The following is a 6,504-nucleotide window of genomic DNA, read 5'->3' as shown; positions in this document are numbered from 1 at the left end:
ATATCATTCACCGGAGCGGCCGCGCAAGCTGTGTCACGCCGCCATCTTCTCCTCCTTCTCCATTGTTCTGGATTTGATGGGAAGAAGAATCGCCTGTTTATCCGACTGCACTGTTATTCAAAGAAATAATGGTTGGCGAATTTTGTCAATTTGTTTACATTTATTCCATTTTCCTCAACCTATTCTATAAAAGCGCCATGCCAAAAGATTCTCGTACTTCGTCCATCTGTACATTTTTACCAGTCCCTCTGTCATCTTATACGTGGGTTCTATATATACGGCGGCCCTTACCTTGGAAAAAAATGCCGTGATTCTGCTGTCTACCGATGAAATCAGGTAGCGCTGAGGCTTCATATCCAACATATGATTTTCGTAACTTCCTCCATCTCTAAAGGGCCCCTAGCACTAAATTAATTTTTATGCCTCCTGTCCTAAGTATGTACACGGCTCTTTCCACAGACATCGCTCCCCCCGTAGTTCCCTTATCAAGTTATCCCTCCCCTCTAATCTTTCTCTGGGCATTTATCCCTGCAAGCAGCCAAAATTCAACACTTGTTCATTCACCTCCTTCCTCCCCTCCATTAAAGGCTGCAACGAGTCCTTCCAGGTAAGGTAACATTTCACCTACGAAATGCTATGGACGTCTATTGTAACTATTGTTTCTCTGCTGCCTCCGCTACATCAGTGAGACCTCGTCAATGTGCAGCTCATTTTTCTGTCTCACAAGCAGAACTTCCCGATAGGCCAACAATTTAATTCCAACTCCCATTGCAACATAACGGTCCACTTGTGCCACGATGTGGACACATTCGGGGTGAAGTAACAAAACCTTGTCTGCCGATCTTGTAGATTTTATGCCGAAGGTAAATATGGATTTCTCCTTTGAGTTAAAAAACGTCGCTTACCCTCCCCTCGTCTTCAATTCCCTATTCTAGCCTCTTATGGCTTCTCACCTACCTAGCGCGTCCCTTGCTATCCCTCCTTTTTCTTTACTTTACTTTATTTTCGCCAAACAACTGATACCAGAGCGTACAATCATCACAGCGATATGTGTTTCTGCCCTTCATGCTCCTGGAGTCCAAATCGATAGAAAATACAATAAAACAATAAATTATAGATAATAAATCGAAAAGGCAAAGTAAGGTAGTGCAGAAAACCCGAGAGGCAGGTCCGGATATTTGGCGGGTACCGCCCAGATCCGGGTCAGGATCCGTTCAGCAGTCTTATTACAGTTTGAAAGAAGCTGTTCCCAAATCTGACCGTACGAGTCTTCGAGCTCCTGAGCCTTCTCCCGGAGGGAAGAGGGACGAAAAGTGTGTTGGCTGGGTGGGTCGTCTCCTGATAATCCTGGCAGCAGTGCTCCGACAGCGTGCGGTGTAAAGTGACTCCGAGGACAGAAGATTGGTTTGTGTGATGTGCTGCACCATGTTCACGATCTTATGCAGCTTCTTTCGGTCTTGGACAGGACAATTTGCATACCAGGTTGTGATGCACCCCAGAAGAATGCCTTCTACTGTGCATGTATAAAAATTAGTGAAGGGTTTAGAGGACAGGCCAAATTTATTTAGCTTTTTTTCAGGAAGTAAAGACTGTGGTGACCCTTCTTGGCAGTAGACTCTGCTTGGTTGGACCAAGTCAGGTCATTTGTGATATTGAGCCGAAAAACTTCCATTTCTCTGAAGTGACACTTCCCTTTCATGTCAGATTCCTTCTATGCATCTCTATAGTTTCCCCACCCACTTGCTCTCACCTATCAACTTCTAGCTGTGCTTTCTCACCACCTCCCATCTTTCCACTCAGGTGACTGCTCTTTCCATACTCTTCCATGAAGGGCTCGCCGAATCATTTACTCATTTGCATGGACGCACAGACCATGTGCTTAGTTCCTGCAGCGTTTCTGTTGGAGACTTTAGATTTCCGTTACCTTAATGGGTAATTTTAATGTCACAGAAATGAAAACAATATGTATCATGAAATTATTTTTTTCTTCGCAAACTCCGACGAAAACAGAGGAGTGCCCCAAAGTATGAGTAGCAGTTAAAACGTTTGAACTCCGAAACACATCCAGTTCCCCCTCCCACGCACAAGCTGCTGCAACGCAGCGATAACCCCCACCCACCAACAAAAAAAACATCAGCAACCTCTACCGACCAGTCAAGCGTGCAACGAACTATCAATTAAGACCCAGACTTGCAGTATCCCAAAAACGACGTGCACCCGATAATGTGTCATATCACAGGCTCGCTCTCTCCCTAATAAGGGAACAAGAGGTGTCCCCGTTTCACACTGTGAGGGGGACATAAAAAAACAACTCGTTGACTTAGGATTGTAAAAGTGTGTTGCGTCGTTCTTCCCGAGCTGATTCGGCAGCAGAAAGGTGCTGATTTCCGGACAGACAATGCACGGCAGTTAACCCGCTGCCGAACTTCTTGTCTATGCAACGAGTCATTATTTTTATATACGCTAAAAGGTAACATCTCAGTCTGCTTTAGTGAAAAATAGTTTTATCTATTGTTCACAGATCTCCAGCTGTCCGTGCAATATCATTCCGACGCTTTTCTACACCCTGTCAAGAACAATATTAGCATTCACGTATCACGTCGATTATAATTGCATAAAATTTTAAATGCACATTGGCATAAAGATAGCGTACAGCCTTAGCTCAACAGAATCACGCTCGAATCCTTGGCCAATGATGCAAATATCCTCTACCAATTTTGATTGGCATGCCATTGCCGGGAAGCAAAGTACTCACCCCGGGCTCTCTATGCTCAGCAAAAGATCTCAAGATCAAGATAATAATCCTTTCTGTTCGGATCTCTTTTAATTTCGTAACATATAACACCATGAATCTGCGTTAAATTCTTAAAGGCATTCCTTTCCGCACATTACCATTTGATCTAATTCCAGCTGTAACTGCAGGCAATATTCTTAACAAACCAATGCATCAGTAATTTGATGTCATCGACGGACCTATTAATCATTATATTTGGATTCAACACAATTCTTTAAGCGATACGACAGAAGCAAGGAAAATGATTTTCCTCGGTCGCAAAACTGAAAGAAAAAAAAAAACAATACCTCATTATGACTCTCTGTGTCCTATCAATGATAAAGTTTAGTATTGAAATAGCTACCCCAACAGCAATACCACCTGAGTTAATTTTGTGGACCAAACTTCCATAAATTTCATGGAGGAAACATTTACCGCGTTGCCTCGTCAATTCTCTTGTTCAGCTTTACTAAAATCTCAGTTTCATAGAATAGTACAGCACATTACAGGCCCTTCAGCCCACAGGGTTGTGCCGACAATCAAACCCCGCCTCCCATATACACCCCCCCGCCCACCTTAAATTCCTCCATATACCTGTCCAGTAATCTCTCAAATTTCACTAGTGTACCTGCCTCCACCACTGACTCAGGCAGCGCATTCCACGCACCGACCTCTCTCTGAGTAAACAACCTTTCTCTAATATCCCCCTTGAACTTTCCACCCCTTACCTAAAAGCCATGTCCTCTTGTATTGAGCAGTGGTGCCCTGGGGAAGAGGCGCTGGCTGTCCACTCTAGCTATTCCTCTTAATATCTTGTATACCTCTATCATGTCTCCTCTCATCCTCCTTCGCTCCAAAGAGTAAAGGCCTAGCCCATTTAATCTCTGATCATAATCCATACTCTCTAAACCAGGCAGCATCCTCGTAAATCTTCTCTGTACCCTTTCCAATGTTTCCACATCCTTCCTATAGTGAGGCGACCAGAACTGACAATAGACAATAGACAATAGACAACAGGTGCAGGAGTAGGCCATGCGGTCCTTCGACCCAGCACCGCCATTCACTGTGATCATGGCTGATCAACCACAATCAGTATCCAGTGCCTACCTTATCCCCATAACCTTTGACCGCTATCTTTAAGAGCTCTATCCATCTCTTTCTTGAAAGCATCCAGAGACTTGGCCTCCACAACCTTCTGGGACAGAGCATTCCGTATACCCACCACTCTCTGGGTGAATTTTTTTTTTCTCAACTCCGTTCTAAATGGCCTACCCCTTCTTCTTAAACTGTGGCTTCTGGTTTTGGACTCACCCATCAGCGGGAACATGTTTCCTGCATCCAGCGTGTCCAGTCCCTTAATAATCTTATGTTTCAATAAGATCCCCTCTCAGCCTTCTAAATCCCAGCGTATACAATCTCAGTCGCTCGAATCTTTCGACATATGACAGTCCCGCCATCCCGGGAATTAACCTTGTGAACCTACGCTGCACTCCCTCAATAGCGAGAATGACCTTCCTCAAATTCGGAGACCAAAACTGCACACAGTACTCTAGCTGTGGTCTCACCAGGGCCCTGTACAGCTGCAGAAGGACCTCATTGCTCTTATACTCAATTCCCCTTGATATGAAGGCCAGCATGCCATTAGCTTTCTTCACTGCCTGCTGTACTTGCATGTTTTCTGTCAGTGACTGATGTACAAGAACACCTAGATCTCGTTTGCTTCCCCTTTTCCTAACTTGACTCCATTTAGATAATAATCTGCCTTCTGGTTCTTACCAGCAAAGTGGATAAGCTCACATTTATGTACATTAAACTGTATCTGCCAAGCATCTGCCCACTCACCCAACCTGTCCAAATCATCCTGCATTCTCATAACATACTCCTCACATTTCACACTGGCACCCAGCTTTGCGTCATCGGCAAATTTGCTAATGTTACTTTTAATTCCCTCATCTAAATCATTAATATATATTGTAAACAACTGCGTTCCCAGCACTGAAACCTGCGGTACCCCACTGGTCACCGCCTGCCATTCTGAAAGGGAGCCGTTAATCGCTACTCTTTGTTTTCTGTCAGCCAGACAATTTTCAATCCATGTCAGTACTCTGCCCCCAATACCATGGGCCATAATTTTGCCGACTAATCTCTTATGTGGGACTTTATCAAAGGCTTTCTGAAAGTCCAGGTACATTACACCCACTGGCTCTCTCCTGTCCATTTTCATAGTTACCTCCTCAAAAAATTCCAGAAGATTAGTCAAGCACGATTTCCCCTTCGAAAATCCATGCTGACTCGGACCAATCCTGTTACTACTATCCAGATGTGTCATAATTTCATCTTTTATAATTGACTCCAGCATCTTTCCCATCACCGACATCAGGGTAACCGGTCTATAATTCCCTGTTTTCTCTCTTCCTCCCTTCTTGAAGGGCACCATTAGCCACCCTCCAATCCTCAGGAACTGATCCTGAGTCTATAGAACATTGGAAAATGATTACCAATGCGACCACGATTCCTAAAGACACCTCCTTAAATACCCTGGGATGCAGACCATCAGGTCCCGGGGACTTATCAGCCTTCAGACCCAACAGCCTATCCAACACTATTTCCTGCCTAATATAAATTCCCTTCAATTCATCCATTACTCTACGCCCTTCGGTCACTATTACATCTGGGAGGTGGTTTGTATCTTGCCTAGTGAAGACAGATACAAAGTACCTGTTCAACTCGTCTGCCGTTTCCTTGTTCCCCATAATAAATTCATCCGCTTCTGTCTTCAAGGGCCCAATTTTGGTCTTAACTATTGTTTTTCCTTTTCGCATACCTAAAAAAGCTTTTACTATCTTCCTTTATATTCTTGGCTAGTTTACCTTCGTACCTCATTTTTTTCTCTGCGTATTGCCTTTTTAGTTACCTTCTGTTGGTCTTTAAAAGTTTCCCAATCCTCCGGCTTCCCACTCGTCTTTGCTATGTTATACTTCCCTTTTATTTTTATACTGTCCATTACTTCCCTTGTCAGCCACGGCCTCCCCTTACTCCCCTTAGGATCTTTCTTCCTCTTTGGAATGAACTGATCCTGCACCAACCAGAGTATTCGCAGAAACACTTGCCATTGCTGTTCCACTGTCATCCCTGCTAGGGTATTGTTACATTGAACTTTGGCCAGCTCCTCCCTCATAGCAGCATAGATCCCTTTGTTCAACTGTAATACTGACACTTCCAAGTTTCCCTTCTCCCTCTCAAATTGTAGATGTACACTGGTCACAGTACTTCAAGTGTAGCCTAACCAGAGTTTTATAGAGCTGCATCATTACCTCGGGAATCTTAAACTGCCTCCCTCGACCTAGGAAAGCTAACACCCCATAAGCTTTCTTAATTACCCTATCTACCTGTGAAGCAACTTTCAGGGATCTGTGGACATGTACCCCCAGATCCCTCTGCTCCTTCACACTACAAAGTATCCTGCCATTTACTTTGTACTCTGCCTTGGAGTTTGTCCTTCCAAAGGGTACCACCTCACACTTCTCCGCACTGAACTCCATCTGCCACTTCTCAGCCCACTTCTGCAACCTATCAATGACTCTCTGTGTGCTATCACAGTACGACTCCCTGTGTCCTATCAACAATAAAGTTTACTATTGAAATAGCTACCACAACAGTGATACCATGTGAGTTAACTTTATGGACCAAAGTTCCATAAATTTCATGGAGGAAACGTTTACCGTGTTGCC

This window comes from Mobula birostris, chromosome 13 (assembly GCF_030028105.1).
Source record: "Mobula birostris isolate sMobBir1 chromosome 13, sMobBir1.hap1, whole genome shotgun sequence".
Lineage (NCBI taxonomy): Eukaryota > Metazoa > Chordata > Chondrichthyes > Myliobatiformes > Myliobatidae > Mobula > Mobula birostris.
This window is presented reverse-complemented; position numbering follows the sequence as displayed.